The sequence below is a fragment of the Lichenostomus cassidix genome, chromosome 1, assembly GCF_008360975.1.
Source record: "Lichenostomus cassidix isolate B80296 chromosome 1, HeHo_3.0, whole genome shotgun sequence".
In the NCBI taxonomy this organism is placed as follows: Eukaryota; Metazoa; Chordata; class Aves; order Passeriformes; family Meliphagidae; genus Lichenostomus; species Lichenostomus cassidix.
The window spans coordinates 49,430,237-49,446,517 of NC_139479.1; the positions used below are offsets into that span (position 1 = coordinate 49,430,237).

Sequence of the window (16,281 nt, forward strand, 5' to 3'; positions counted from 1 at the left end):
ATGTCATGGATAAGTCAGAAGAGTGGTGAGTAAAATCCTAGTTTCTCTTTTACTGTTGCAACATGATAGTTTTCAGAAAGTTTGTCAATTAATGCAAATACTATGAAGAGAAAAAATGTGGGAACTTTATTTTATAAGGTTCTTCTTCAGGTGGGTCACTGGTAACAGAGGATTGTGGCAAGTGCTGAAGAGTTCAAATTCAGATGCTGGAGGAAGCAAAACTTTGTCAGAGTATTTGGTGCTGAGTAACCACTGAATCACACATAGTATCAACAATAAAATGCACTAAAAAATTCCCATAAGGAGAAATGAACCAGACAGCAAAAAGTCACACTGGAGTTAAAGGTCTATGAGTTTGGAAGACAACAAGAAAAATGTAAGTAACTCTTCTCCATTGATAAGTAGTGTCTGGAAGAAAGAATCAAAAATTAACTTTACTTCTGAAAAGAGCTGGATCAGAATAATTTTTAAATTCTTTTCAGTTAACATCAGTAGAGGAGGCTAATGATGAGAGTACTGTAGAAATCTGAGGAAAATATTACTTCATATAAAAATGAAAAATATGAGTGATATGTTTTTAAACCCACAAAATCGAAAAATGAAGCTATGAGCAGTTGTGACTGATTTAAGGGCTTTCTTTCAGCTTTGCGTGGTGAACAGCTCAGATGCTGTAAGATGTTACAGCTTCCCAGCTGCTTGCTCCAGTCTTTTTGTAACAGGTCATCACCCTTCAGCAGAACTGACAGGAGGAAATGTATGCCCATGCACAGTCTCCTTTGGTACAGGAATTTTACTTTGTTCAAGCCCACCTTTGTTGGTGATTTCAGACTGGCTGTCAACCTCTGTGTTAGCACAGCAAAGGCACAAGCACAGATTCCCTTGTGCCAGCCCCACACTGGGGAGGCACCAGGAGACTTTCTGACCTTGCAGCAGCATTACAGCTTAATTACATCTATCTAAGTCTTGAGCTCACCAAGAGAGTCTTGAGTTTTTAGAGTATTTTTTTCCTTCTTTTACATTGGAAGAGAAGTCAAGGGGCTGAGTTACAGGGCTGAGGGGTGAAGGGATACCTGTTAAATGGGCATCACAAAATTAAGATCTAGGACTTAACACTTGCGCAAAGACTACATTGAAAAGCAAGGGACAAAAGCTCTGGAGTTGGTCTTCTGAGGACTTTGGAAGATCTCAGCATGTTTCAAAACATAGATGAGAAAATTATATTTCCTTCCTTTTGCCACTCTCCTATGCCCCCCTGTTCAAATTCCTAGGAGGACACCCTTCATCCCAAAATAGAAACTGCTTTGGAACAGGACAGAGTTACTGCTCTACAGGAGGGGAGCAAGTGAAACAGCAGGTAGCATGGGTGCAAATTCCTGGCCAGAGCGGGAAGCAGAGTGGAAAACAGGGTGGAATCTTTCACTTCTGTATAGGTCCAAACCCTGTACAGTGGGAATATTTCCCATCACATTTCTGTACAGAAGAGTTGGAAACATTTTTCCGTGCTTGATTTGAAAGGAAAATAAAGCAGCTTTTTTACCATTTCCCTCCCTATTGTGAAGCATAGTTTTTAAACATCACCATCTGAGTTGTTTTCAACAGATATTTCACCTGAAAACACAACTTTTGGATAGTCTGGAAGTTGTTAAATTACATATAGATGAAGCTTTGATGTGAGGAAAAGAGACTACTGGCAGCTTTGAAAAGAGTTCAAGCTTCTGGAATAAAGAAAAAAGAAGCAAAAATGTAAAGTTCATACAGTGGAAATAGCAGATTTCATTCAGCAACCAACCCAACAATACTTACAGGGAAATGAAAGTACAGCTGAGGCCATCACCTTCCTGCCTTAACAAGCCAGAAGGTACTTTCTTTTTTATTTTCATATTTCTCATAACTGTACTGTCAAAACTAGAGGTCACTACCTCAGAGAGACTGACAAATGCGGAATGGTGATGAGAGCAAATGGAGAGAGACTCTTTGGCATTAGTAGTTAGGTGTATCAAGTTTTTGTCTTTACTAGTGAGAATGCAATTTGTGAAGTGTGGATGGAAGGTAATCATAAACCACTTGCTGTTGTGAAAAGCACTTCACAAACAGGCTTTCTACCCTTTGGAGAACACATGCTTCCTTTTCTTCACATCTGTGGAAAAAATGCATTGGTTGTAATATTCACAATAGTGGGGCTCTGCAAATGACAATTTAATCTAGCCCAAAAAAAATTTTAACATTTCTAAAGTGCGTTTATGCATTACCAGATATACTGCTGTGAGCTGTTGCTGCATCCATAAGACACAGGAGAGTAGTGTGAGAGCACAAACTGCAGAGGTTTCCAGAACAGGTATCCAGCTCCAATTCAAAATGTCAGACATCCCTGGCATGAAAGTTTAGCTGAAGTGCAACAAATCAAAATCTTAAGGCAGCCTGTGTATCTGTTGACCTGACAAAGAAAAAATACCAAACTGTCTGATCTTAGATGCAATTCAGATTACTGGTGGAGGCGAGATACTCAGGAAAGCACTAATTTTACTGTTGTATTACAATATCTGAAACAAAAGTGTAAAATAATAAGTACATATTAATGGTGTATTGCCAACTGTTGCTATTGATTTATGAATGATCCTCACAATACTAGCAGAGGTATTGTCTAAATATGCCAAGATAATGTTTCCAAGATGTTGCACAAAAACTATTTCAAAAGCCACAAAAAGGGAGCTTAGGTATTGGAAATATAAGAAATGAGAAAGAAATACAAGCCAAGTCAAATGAAAGAGCTCTTATTGGCACCACAGAAATGTTTGGACCCCTGGAGCAACGTAGGCATAGGTTTGTTTATGCTGGCTGAAGAAACTAATATTTGTCTTAACTTGCTATTTTCAGTTTCCTGTGATAGATTTACTAGAAAATATTGCAACTAAGTAGGCAATTATTCATAACAAATTATCTTCTAGTGTAGAAAGAACCAAATGCAAGCCACAACAATTAATTAAAGAATAAAGATAACTTAATGAACTTTGTGGGGAGAGGAATCATGTAACTGCCAATGCTTGTTGTCTCAAATCTAAATTGTTTTTAGAAAGCAATATCAAAATAATAAAGCATTGTAAAATAACCTGCAGAACCAGACTGATGCGTATTTAGATTAAATTACAGAAGGGCAGTGATTAAATTTAGGTTGTCATCCACTGATATTTTACTTGACAGGATGCTGAAAACTACTAAAACCTTCTGTCTGCTGTAAAGAAAGGAAGATAAAAAGACTGATATGATCCAAGAGCTGCCATCACTTCATAAACTGATTCTATGCATCAGGGAATAATGGTCTCAGGAGACAATGTCATGCTTGTGTGAGAACATCGCTCTCCAAATATGCTGTGAAAGGATGGGTGACCCCTTCTCAGAAATGGTAGTGAGAGATACAGATTAGCAATCTTGACAGAAAATGCCGTCATGCTGAGAACATCTTTGCTGAAAAAGTTTTTGGCATAAATTCAAGCAAATGTTAATTTCTGAGCCTGAGGCTTCCATCCGTGCTCCAAAGGACCTTACTGGTCACCTGAGACCTCCCCCCATGCCGTGCCCATGGCCTGGGGAGCCCCATTTCAGCCCAGCCTCAGACACCCAGCCCTGCCCAGAGAAATGCTGGAGGTGTCCCTCTGCCTAAATTGTTGTTTGGACTTCCATCCTGGATTGACCTTGCACCTGGCTGGTGGCCACACATGCGCCTGATGGTCACTGGGCTGTCATCTCAGCCCAACACTGCTGACTAACACCAAGAAACCCTTCATGTGTTGGCCTTGTTTCTCCACTGAGAATTGGTGTACGTGACAAGTGTATTTGAGCATTTATGTTTCAGGACCTCACTTTCACTTTTGGTTCTTTGACTGGTCTGACTTCTGAAGTTCCTATGAATTAACCCATTTCAGCACCCAGCTGAGATGCTTTAACTGTGCTTGTCTAAGTGTCTGGGTTCCAGTACAAAAGTTTGCTCATAAGGCTTTTCCCTTTTGCAGTTTAAAGAATTGTGTCCTTCTCACTATAGTCAGTTACCTCATGCATGAAAATCATCAGTTGTCATAAAAGACCATTGAAGACCCCAAAACTGATGAACTTTCAATCCTGTCACTTTTAATACTGACCATATCTCTGCCACTTCAGTGGAACAGGAAGCCTTGCCCTTTTGAAATCAGTGGAAACAGCCTTTTGAGCCTTCACAATGCCACACCTTTATTTGTGAGATCAAAGAGCCAGTTATTAGTGAATTCCTGTTCTCCAGGTTGGTACTTAGGCAATTTTTCCTGTTTCAAGGTCTCAAGTAGTTCATTTCATGAGTTCTACAAGGAAGAATTTCCATTTTAGTCATTCTTGAGTGTTGCTGTTGAGCAGCTAGCAGAGTAATGAATGCATCGGTTTTCAGTGGCAAGAAGGAATGACCTTTATTGTTTTGATTTCATCACATATATAGAGTTCTCAAAAGTCACCCAGATTGGTCAGTCAGAAGCCTTCCCCCAGGTCTGATTGGCCAGGCCTGCACTGCCCAAGTTCTGGGACACTGTTCCAAAAACATCCAAACTTTATCTTTATTTACAAAACACAAGAAAACTTCTCATGAGAAAAACTGTGCTAGCCACACTTGAGGACCTTGTCTGAAATGTCTTTGATTTTTCAGATTCTTTATCGAATTATAGACACCAGAGCTGGGTTTATTGTCACAGCAGGATGACACACAGCAGTGTGTAACCTTCCTACACTTTTTGAGTATAAATTCTTGTATTATGTGTAAGAATTGCGTTAAAATGGGAGAGCCTGTTCACCTGATTTATTTCTTTAAGTCTTCTTAAAATTTATTTCTTCCCCCATTATTTGTAGATGAATGAATTTTCCTGTCACCATGCTGAAAAGCATGTACTTTATTAAACTATTAACCAAACTAGATATTGTCCAGTCACTCCCCTAATGTTTTAGAGTTCTACAGATTTTAGGAGGGATATTTTTGCCTTTTCTTTATCTGTGACAACAACTTCAACAGCATAGAGGCCAGAATCGTCTGGAAATATGCCTATTCACTGAAGAATTCTCTCTTACAGTTGCTGTTTTGATCTTGTGCAGTAACCATGTTTTAGATTGACTTTGTGTTGATTTGGTTCCCAGTCTTCCAGTTAATTATGATCTTGAAATGTCTTCAACTGTATAATTATACCTAAAAAATATATGCCTCAAAATGCAGTAATTAAGCCTTCAGTGAGTAAAGGTGAATTTAACTCACTACAGATAATCCTAGCTTTGTCAGAGACAAATAAGTTTAATGGCAATGTTTTGCAGAGTCATGCAAGACTCCTGGAGCTGATTTTCAGTTCTTGTCTCTTGCTCATTCATACAGAAAAAAAAGAAGAAAAAATGTATCATACTTTGTTTCCAAGGTAGTAGTATTTCCCATCATTCAAGGTATGTTTATTACAAACAGCTAAATGTAGTGACACTGCTGGTCATCTGCCACTGCACTGATGCAATGCAGTCCATCTCACATGGTGGAAGAAGAGGAGGGAAGGAAAGGGAAGAGCTGTAAAGCACAGAAGAATGTAAAACAGTTTCCAGGCCCTATGTCACTTCAGCTCCTTAAAACCTTTCCATTAAGATGCATTTTGCAGCATCAGGAAAACAAAGTCAAATTTTGTGAAAGAAAAGGAGATATTTTTGTGCCTGTTCAGTATAGCCATGAACACTGGCCATTCCAGAACAGCCGCTGATCCAGAAGAAAAGTATTCAAATAAGAGGATGGTTAATCTCAACATGAGGCATTCCACATTGGTAGTGTTTTGATTTGAGACCCTATATTGTAAGCACATCTGATAAATATTTAGTGGCTTAAATGACCCTGAGGAAGCTGAGAAATGAGTCACTGAAACTAGAACACCTGTTATTTATGCACTCAGTTCATAGCCCAGCTGCAGGTAGAATAAAAAGGCTCAGTTCCAGTTGCAAATGCAAAGTATTTAAACATGTACTTACACATACATTAAGTAGATCATAAGCAGTAATCAAATCTATTTATTTCTTTTTCAAAATATTTGGATGCATTTAAAATTATAATTAATTATTCTCCTACAGTACTGTCACAGTACTACTTACAAACAAATCTGAACCAAAACATATTAACACTGTAATGCTAATATTCATAAGCAGATCCCTGGGAAATGGCTGATAGAAATTTTAAAAGTAATTACATTGAGAGAATATATGGATACCATTTTAAAAGTCTATAGTATCTGTTTTAAACCACATGTCCATTGAATTTGAAACTAGTTTGTAGAATATAACAGAAAATTTTGGCAATATTTGCTGTTTGGAGTAGAGACCATATACCTTTCTTTGTGTTGGCATTGCATCTATCATGAAGTGGAATGTTAAAAGAAAGTAAAGAAATGGTGCAATTGCAGCCTTAAGCAGTCAAAAGGGATGTTTTCAAAGGGGTAAAGTTTTCTAGTTTGTTTTTCCAGAAGGCTGATTTTAATATCATAAAAGCATATCTAAAAATATACTGGCACATTTATTTCAGAAAAAAGTATAAATAGGAAGGAGTTAAAAAAATGCATAAGCCAGTTCAGAAGAGCTGAAGTCACTAAATCTCTCATATGAAAAATCTAAGTTTCAGGTACCTTTTATTTATATACTTCTTTTGCTTTAACAAAAAGGATAAATTTAAAATACAGAGCTGAGCTGTATTCCATTTCCCCTCTACTGTTTTAAATAAGATATCCAAATTCTTTCCATTTGTCATGGAGCATTAAGGGCATATTTTCATCATGGATTATATAGTATCAATTGGTAATATGCCATGTTGTGATGGACCACAAAACATCATATAACCTGGAGCAAATTTCAGATGCATGGAAGAAACTGTAGTTGAACAACAAACCATGAAAATCTAGGGGAAGCTAGGCCTCTTTGGCTACAATTAAAGCATGCAGTAAATTTGTTCCACCAACAGGTTTTCCTGTGTTCAGTGATTGACAAGGTTTGTTCAACTTCTACAACACTGTGTGTCCTAAAGTTTGTGCATGAAATTATTGCCACATTTGGATTATACAGATGGTCTGCTAACGGAGAGTACAAAAGTGATTGACAGAGGCAAAACCCAAGGACATAGTTTACACCCCCTTATGTTTATAGTTATACTGCTCTCCTTAGCAGGAGACAGTACTTCTTTTGACTTCCATGTCAGTCTTTGACTGAATGAATGTAGTATTAATTGCTTTGGTCTCAGAGAAAAGTCTGCCATCAACAGACAGTGAACCTTCTTACACTGCCCAGCCACCAGCAGCACCACATAGTGCCCCTGGCTTTTCCCCAGCTTGATGCCAATTTCTTATGGGTATTCAGCTCCCTCACCTTTTATGAGGATCCAGAGGAATCCTAGGGATGGCCATCGTTTTGTAATAAAGACTTTCATCCTTAGGGTTTTCACTGAAACTACTGACTTATTTCAAATCAGCAATTAAGCAATTACATTAGAATAATTTCCTTGGTCAGACTGACTCAGGCCAGACTTTGAATCAGTAGTCTCAGTATGAAAGGTCAAGTGTTATTACCAGCTGCCTGGTAATAGGTTTTCAAAACACCCTACAAGTCTCTTATTCATGGTACTATCTGTAATGACACAGGAGGTGTAAAAACACCCTTTAAGTAGTTGGTTTCTGTGTTTTCTGTAGCAACCATCAGTTTCTCTCTGCAAGTTTTATGTACATCTAATACCCTCACAAAGTCATATTTGATGGCTTCTATACATCAATGTTGTAGTAGTTAGGGGAAAAAAAATAACTATAGACCAGTTTCATGGCCAGATTAATTTTTATTGCAGCCTTGAATTTTTGCTGGACTGTTATGATGGAGGACCATAATAATCTGTCACAAGTATTATCAGATGTCACTGTCACTGTATGTAGAGCGCTGGATTGAATTTGGTTCAGTGGCTGTTATTTTTATCAAGACATGTCAACTGCTTCGTTACTAAGACACAAGGAAAGACCAGCATGTGCCTGACCTCTGAATAGTATAGGTACTTTTAAAATCACATTAATTTTCTTTAAGCTAGTCCCTTCATCCAGAGTTCCTATTGCTAGTAATGTCTACTTTTTCATACTTTTTTTTTCCCAAGAAAAATAAATGCAGCATAGGGTACATGTGTAAATTGAAGTAAAAGAATCCCTTCCCTGTTTCACACTTATACCATCACTGAATTTCGGCAGAGAGGTAGGTGTCTACTCTGAAATACAGTGATTTGAGGTCAATCTAAGAAAAGCAGATGATATAGATAATGCATGAAAATCTACAGGTCTTGTAGATTTACTGACCAGAAAGACTACCATGCCAGGTGTGACTGAGCAATGAATAACTAAATTTGTGGAACGAACACAGCAAAAGAAGTGTTCTTTAGGATAGGAAATGCCCTGACTTCTATTTTGAGTCTATAAGTACTTTTTGAACACAGTAACAAACTTTTATGAGCATTAATGGAACAGTAAGATTATGTATAATGTGAACACTGTTCAGAGGAAGTAAGTAAAGCCCATCTTTTTAAAGACAGGACTTAACAAAAAATCTTTATGTTTGGAGTAGGTTTTTTGGGTTTTTTGTTTGGTTGGGTTTTTTTTGGCAGATTAACACAATTATTCCTGAGGAGTAGGATTACAGCCTCAAAAGTCCCTGTTCCACATACCAGAACTACTTCTAGGAAAGATCTCTTTGCTATGCAAACAAGAACAGGATGCTTTTCCTATGATAAAAGACAAGACAAGTGATGGGGTTCATCATGACAAAGTTGGCTGTCTCTGAAGAAACTACTACCTTTTTTTTCCTGTTGTGTGCTAAATATGGCACAATATATGTGTGAAGCAAAGAGGGAAACCTGATTATCAAGGTAAAGAGTGAAGTTAAACACTTGATTTTGAACAGCCTGTCAAGATGCTATACAGCTGAAAGCTTCTTTATGGTTTGTCACAATATAGCAGTATGTCTTGTACATAGTTTTCCTTCTCCTTGACTGGCACAGGGATTTAAAATCACTTCTCAAATGTATGTTCTGAATTCTGTAGGAGTTTTCTGGCTTGCTGTCTGATATTTCTGATTTTTGAACATAGACACATAAATCATTATCCTTTAAAGCCTCTTTTAAAATTTATTGGATTATAATTAACAAAGATCAATTTAATAAAAGCAGGAACACTTTTTTAAAAACATTAAATCTAACCAAAATTATTACAACATTTAAGAGCAAAGTGCAAGGTGCTTACTGTTCCAACATTAATCATGTGCCAGGATGGATGGGATTCATTTCATCTCACTATAGCTATCTAAAAATTAGTTATCACATCTCATCTACTCACCTAAATTCCTATTAAATCAATGGACAGAGACAGGAATCCCCATGGGGCATACCAGCTCATGCTCAGATAGGTGAGTTAAACACATGTTTCTTACCAGTAGGTACAGACCAAACTAGTTGATGTGAGACAGATGCTTTACCTATTTGTCACTGGTAGGGATCTCATGCTGTTTGAGATCACTTAAGGTACCCAAGATATCCATGTGGTATTGGCAGATGTGACCCAGGGCTGACCCACAGAAGATCCTTCCACAGTGGCAGCTGGAGGCTACACAGATAGACAAATCTGTGGATACTTTGGAGTTCCTAAAAAGGCACTAAATATATGGCTGTTGCTCTAAATCATGTCCAATGACTGTAAAGGGAGCTCAGGGACATCTAAGTCCCAACACTTATCTGAAAGTATCACTGCCAGACTACCTAAACCTGGTAGGTTTACAGAAGGAACGAAAACTCAAAACAGACTGAAAGTTTCCCTGTACAGATACTCAGGAAAATAAGCAGGTCTGCATCAAGAAAGGATAGTGCAGGACCTCTCTTCATCCATTCTTCCTGCTCTGGGACACATAAGATTGAGCTGAGGATCTGTAACCACCAGATGAAATTACTCCTAGGAAATGAGGCTGGTGCAGGAAAAACTGAAAAAATCATACTAGCACTGGTTATCACTCTTGGTATAGGCTGATGAGGGCAAATTAGCAAAGTTGCTTGAAGTCACACTGGCTTGCATGATGCCAGCAATGGCCTCAAAAGAGAGCTCCACAAAGTAGGTTTGTAAGAACGGCATCCTGCTATTTCAGATGACTTTCATTCCTAGGCCAGGAAAGGGTCAAAGGCTGTCTTCCTAAAAACAAAAATGGGATTGTTAGAGGACAAAAAGGAAATTCATGCTTAAAGCAACAGAAAGCTTACAAGCAAAGAACTGTTGTGGCTTCCTAGCTTCCCATGCCAAAGCAAAGTGAACACTATGAACCACCCACACTGCCTTTACCACGTCCCTCTGCCTCTGTCCAAGTACCACATGAGAGGAAATTGTTCTTCACTTGAGCAATGTGGTTTAAAAACCAAACCTCTGCCTTTTGCAATCTCTAATTTACATGCTTATCTTACCAGTTTGCCCTTTATGTAGGCTGCCTTGGCACTAGATTGTTTGAAACAGTCAGTTTTTTAATGTTCTTTTATATTTATTCTCATGTGTTCATTACATGAAAGGTTATTTTTCTACTTATGCCCCTTGCCTCCCACCATCCTGCTCCCCTTTTTTTCTGTCACTGAAGAAGCATTTTGGGCAACAGATGCAAAGCAACATTTAACGAAGAGCTGAGCATGCCTACATGTTGACCCACCTTGCAAGTGGACTTCCTTGTCTCTTTGAGAGCACAGTAAGATAACCCCTCTTGCCCCTCTACATGAGCAGGAAGAATAGCAAACTTCCACAGCTTCTGGGATTTTGTGCCACACATCAAGATTTATTTTGAAGAATTAAATTTTTGTTTCACTAGCCATTTTGCCAGACTTCCCGGAGGATTTTGCAGCTTTCCCTTTGAGGTATCCCCAAAGGTTGTATTCCAGTGCAGTGCCCATCCCAATGGGCACTGAAGGTTCTGGTTTTCAACGTAAGTCTTGCTTCTTAATAGCCAAATTATAACCTCAAAGGCTTTTTTTCTTAAGGAAAAAATAATATTAATTTAGTTGTCCTCTCATCTTACAGCTCAAATTTAATTTTTCCCCTTACTTAATATATTCTTCATATTTAAGTTCTCCAAGTCTGTCTGCCCTTTAGTTTCAGTATCTTATTAGTGCTATATGCATTTGCTTGATCCTTACCAAAGCTGTAAGTTGGAAAAATTACTCCTGTCCATGTCCAAGCCTCAAACACCATTTATTAAAAACATGCTGTGTCCCAGTCTGAAGATAGCTATACTCCTCTGAGAGCTCAAGTATTTTAAGTACTCTTGGGATGACAAGTGCTGTATATATGTTGTAATATTATAAAATGTTAGTTTATACTTGCCTTTTTTTTTTTTTTAATTCTAAACTCATATATCATGATTAGAAGTTGTAGAACAGTTCAGCATGCAGAAGAAGAGCAATACATTGTCAGTGTTACCTCCCTCTCTGGTATTTGATTGTTGAAACAAAGAGGTCTAATGGAATGTTTGGCTCTTCAAATTATGCAGCTATGTCCCGCAGAAGCTTAGCAGTTCTGGCAGGGCAGTAATTGTATTTTTCCTGAGAATTTTTTTAATTATCTGGGCACCAAAAAAAATAATGACATTTTAAAAGTGGTGGATTCAGTTGGGGCTAAGCAGATATGAGCAGTCTGTCTTTGTTAGTGTTTATATTGTGGCATTGCCGAGGGACACCAGTGACAGGCAGGGACTGATTGTGCTTGGCACTGAACAAACAAGGTAGAGTTTGCCCCAAAGAGGTTATAACTTAAATACACAAGTACTGGGAGCTGGGGAGAGTGGCATTGCATCACCACTCATCGTCCCAGATTGGGAGTTGAGGCTAAAGATGCCCCTTCTCCCAAAACTGAACACCCCTAAGCCAGATTGCTTCTCTCCTCAAGCCCTGGTTTTCATGTCACAGGTGCCTTTCTAGCCAGCTACAGTGTTTCCTGCTGTGAAACCTGTGATATTCTGCCTGTGAAGTAGACAATATTGATTTATAAAACAAAACCAGAAAAAAAAAGAGCCAGAAGGGTCTGCTTAAAGCTGTCAAGGTTAAACTTTGAAATGATCAGTCACTTTCCATTGCAGTCAGCGCAAACTACCAACATTTCTTAAACATTTCTTTTAGCAGTCACTTACATGAATAATTAACTCCCATGACCCTGCCTTGTCACTTACTGGTTAACATGGTCAAATGCTATCATTAACTTTCAGCGTTAGATGTGCTTTCTCATACTTTCCACCTGCTGATGCAAATGCTCAGGCTCGAAGCTCACATTTCTAAATGTAGAAGCACAAGCCCATGCAGACTCTTCAGAGGCTCCCTCCCGTGCAGACAATGAGCTGTGGTGCCACAGGATCCATGCTTTTCTTGTCTTCTCAGGTCCCCTGTTTCTGGGCAGCCGCTGGGAAAACGTGTCAGGGAGAGAGCAGAGGTTTACCTCGCAGTGGCCTTTCTTTATCAGCAAAGCCAGGAAGCTGCACAAATCCCTGGCATGCATCCACCTTCAGCTTTCTGAGAAGCAGATAGCGTGTCCCAGCCTGTGCTTTATTTAAAGAGGCAGACCATTTGGGGTGAATAGTTAAGCTATGGAGCACTGGGGTATCATACTTGCCCAGATTTTTTTCTCCTATCAAGAGAAAAGTGCAACAAAAGTGGTGGGGGGACTTGGCAGCTGACTGCAGCTATCAAAGTGACAAGGCCTCCTTAGGATGTTACTGAGAACTTCCGAGTTCTTTCCTATGGGACCATACTTTGTAGGTCTTAATCTCATGGGAAATTTTGTCTTGGAGACAAACACAGGATTTGATCTGAATGTAAAGTTTTCATTTTGTACTCCTAGGATGTCAAGGATGGGAAACTGTAACGCAGCAAGCTCCCTCAGTCCTCTTGACACACAGGCAATGGCAAAAAGCCATCAATCTCAAAGATTTATGTTCTTGTCCTTTTAAATCCCTACCTTGCCTTACACCATTATCACAATACATAAGGTTATGACAGGAGTTGAATGAGTCATGGAAGACTTTCACTAAGATTTAATCCAAAATTTAAAAGCTGCCTGCTCTGCATTGCCACGGCGTGGCACGTTTTTAAGCTACAGGAAATGTGCTGTATTCAGCAACATCACATAATGTTAATTGCTGAATAATCTACCCCGTGGTCCTCAGTATCAGTGCTGTTGGTGACTGGGTTAAAAAGGAAACTGATTATTCATTTTGTCTGTCACTAGCAAAGATAATTCTTTGATTATGGAGGTTACTGTGGAGTCTGATTCAGGGACAAACCCCCCCACATTTAAATTCATCACAGTGGAAAATCTTTAAACTGCTCTTTGGTACATTTAACAATTCCTGTGGTCCCTCTGGGAACAAAATCTAAACCAAAATCTAACATGAAGGAAACAGGTTTGCTGTGATGCCAGAAGTGCTCTAATTAATGTATCTGCTTTTCATGGTGATAAATGGGGTCTGTCAGAGGGCAATAATTAATTCTTAATAATGCTAACTTCTCAAGGTTATTTTGCCCTCAGATTTTCCAAGAGCTCTCCATAACCAAAACTGATACTGTAAATAAACAAATCTTGATTTGCTAGACACATGGTACAGGTATGTGTGTGTCAGTGGGCTCGGCTTCCCTCTGAAGCAGACATTTCACTTTTGATGCTCTGGCTTTGTTTGCACTCTCTTATCTGTCCACAAAAGGCCGTGTTGACTCACACTGCCCCTGAAAAGCTGCCCAGCCTCTTCGTTGCCAGGACTGACCCACAGTCTGGGTTTGCTACTGGCAGCCACACTGTGCACCCATTCCTCGGCTGTAATATTCTCTTTCTGAAATTATGGTCTACTTTGTTGCTGGAAGTGCCTATAAAAAGGACATGAAATGTTAAAAGAGAGTGTGTGTTTTAAAAGCAATTGGACATGAAATGTTAAAAGACTGTGGGTTTTAAAAGCAATTGTAACAGCAGGGAGGGGGGAAAAGATTTTTTTCCTTTCCTAAAACAGTAATCTCTATTCTGCATCTGTCTACTCATTTACCCTCTGGTAACACTGTTGGCTCCCCATTTCCCAACAGTTCTCTCTCTCTCTCATGGAAAAACTGGGCAGGAAGAGGTCATTGAAAACATTCTTGGGGATTGAGGCTACCAGGGCTTGTTGCTGCACAATTATGCAAGCAGATCCTTTTGAAAACAACTTTTAAGAAGGAAATAGGGAGCTTATAGTGAACAAGTGAGAGCAGTACTTAGTGTAACTGTGTGCCTAGTACTGACTTTCTGGCCTTAGACTGTAAATTGGGCTATGCTAAGGTATAGCTCAAGAACATGAAATTGAAAGGATAAAAATAATATCAGATAGCTATCTTTACATTCATCATTTTAGGCTTTGTTCTCTAACTTAAATTCTTAGTAGAAAAAGCTTGTAATTGCACAAAGTATGCATTTAATAGTAAAGAAAACAGCCATGTGAGCATAGGTGGCAAACCCCAAACTTCCACTTGTTGTTACACAAGTAATTTACCATGAACACTGGCTTTGTTTTGGTTTAGTTTTTGTTTTTAACAGGAGATTCTTTTGAGGAGTTTAGAATGGTGAACTTTAAGCTGAGCTAGGTAAACACAGTTATGGATCCTGAGTAATCTTTCATTGCCAATCAAAGTAATGACTTTCTTTCGCTTGCTGTTTTTCTTTCTCTCTCTCACTTTGATTTATACCCTGGAGTTTTGCTCAGTGATTTTTCAGAAGCTGCAAAGAAGTTAAAATAAACATGTTTAGTGCTGAACAGATTCATCTTCTTTTCATATTTTCCCTCCAGTTCTTTGCTACGTTCACAGAGCTGCCATGCACAATCTCTGCCTCTGTATGACAGCCCCTGCCATGCTCTGAAACCACAGCTGTCCCACAAAGAGATGTACTTTTGGGGCACTTTCTCCTGTGGAGGGGAGGCAGTAATGTGCCCATAAAACTGTCTGCCCTCTGGGTTAGGAAATGTGTCTTATCTAGGTCACTGGTCAAGTTATCACATCTGTATGCGCAACCATCTCGGCTAGGCTGCAAGTCTGCTGGGAGGCTGTGCAGGGGCAGGGGCAGGGTCCAACTGCAAGGTCAGGGGCCGAATTTGGGAAATACCTGCTCTGCTGTTGACTCTGCACATCACAGATTCACTTCAGGGCAAAAATATATGAAACTGATAGCTCCTGGCTTTAGCAGTATTGGGTAAATTCTCTTCTCCTCTCCTTTTTTTATTGCTAGGTTTTTGGTTTCACGTGTTACCTGTTCAACACAGGTTCACCAAGATGACTGAAAAAAATACTACATGTGCTGGATCTTTCCCACTGCTCAAATATATGTTTAGGAACACTGAATTTTTTGTTTAGATAAGAACAATCTCATGTTGGCCACTGATGGCTACAATTACAGCCCACCTTGCAGTAACAAACCAGTTTGAGTCAGACGGGTTACTTAGTACAAATGAGGGCAGAATTTTGAGATAAAAACTTAGAATGATCACATTTCTTTTAAATGCTGTAATCTTTGTTAAGTTGTATTACAAAAATTCAAGGCTAACATTTAATAGACAGAGGGTGCAAAGCTGCATGAGCGGTCATTATTACACTTTGTTTATCCAGTTCCCTCTAAACTGATTTCAGTTTATTTTTACACCACTTCCACTATGGAAAGCAAGACTTGGTACAAAAAAAAAGCCAACCAAACAAGAAAACAAAAACCTAACCATAAGCCCTCAGCTACTCAGAGCTGTGCAGATGTCCCTAACCAATGCTGCTTTTACGCTAATGACTTCAGATATTAGCACCAGGGAAATCTCCAATCTTTGGGTAACTGCCACACACCCACTTCTGTGGATGCCTCTCTCCTCCTTTGCTTTGTCTGGTTTATGGCTCCTTTGCATTTTTGCTCTTTATCATTAACAGACAAGTGGCATATTGCACTCCCACCTGGTACTGTGCTTCCCTGTCTATATGCCTTCAAGTAAAAATCCCACTGAATCGATGCCTTGCCAACATGTCTAAAGGTTGAAAAAATAACTTTAAAATGCTGACATGTATTTGTTTTCTCAAAACAAACCTTGTGCCTGTAATGTTAGAAGCTCTAATTGCCTAGGGAATTTCTTCCTCTGACTGTGTGAAAGTTGACAATAAAAAGAATCTTCTTACAGGGAAGCCTTTTTTTTTTCACTTCACAAAATTGTTTCACTATGAATCAAGGTTGTAAC

The 16,281-nt window shown here is 39.0% G+C and overlaps 1 long non-coding RNA gene across 1 annotated transcript; it reads right to left on the reverse strand.

The window, feature by feature from the left end:
• Window positions 1-9,149: 9,149 nt before the first annotated feature.
• Window positions 9,150-12,730, reverse strand: LOC146444642 (uncharacterized). The gene is made up of 2 exons (XR_014850172.1): window positions 12,232-12,730; window positions 9,150-10,220 (listed from the first exon to the last, which is right to left on the reverse strand). It is a non-coding gene; the product is annotated as an uncharacterized LOC146444642 (long non-coding RNA).
• Window positions 12,731-16,281: the final 3,551 nt, after the last annotated feature.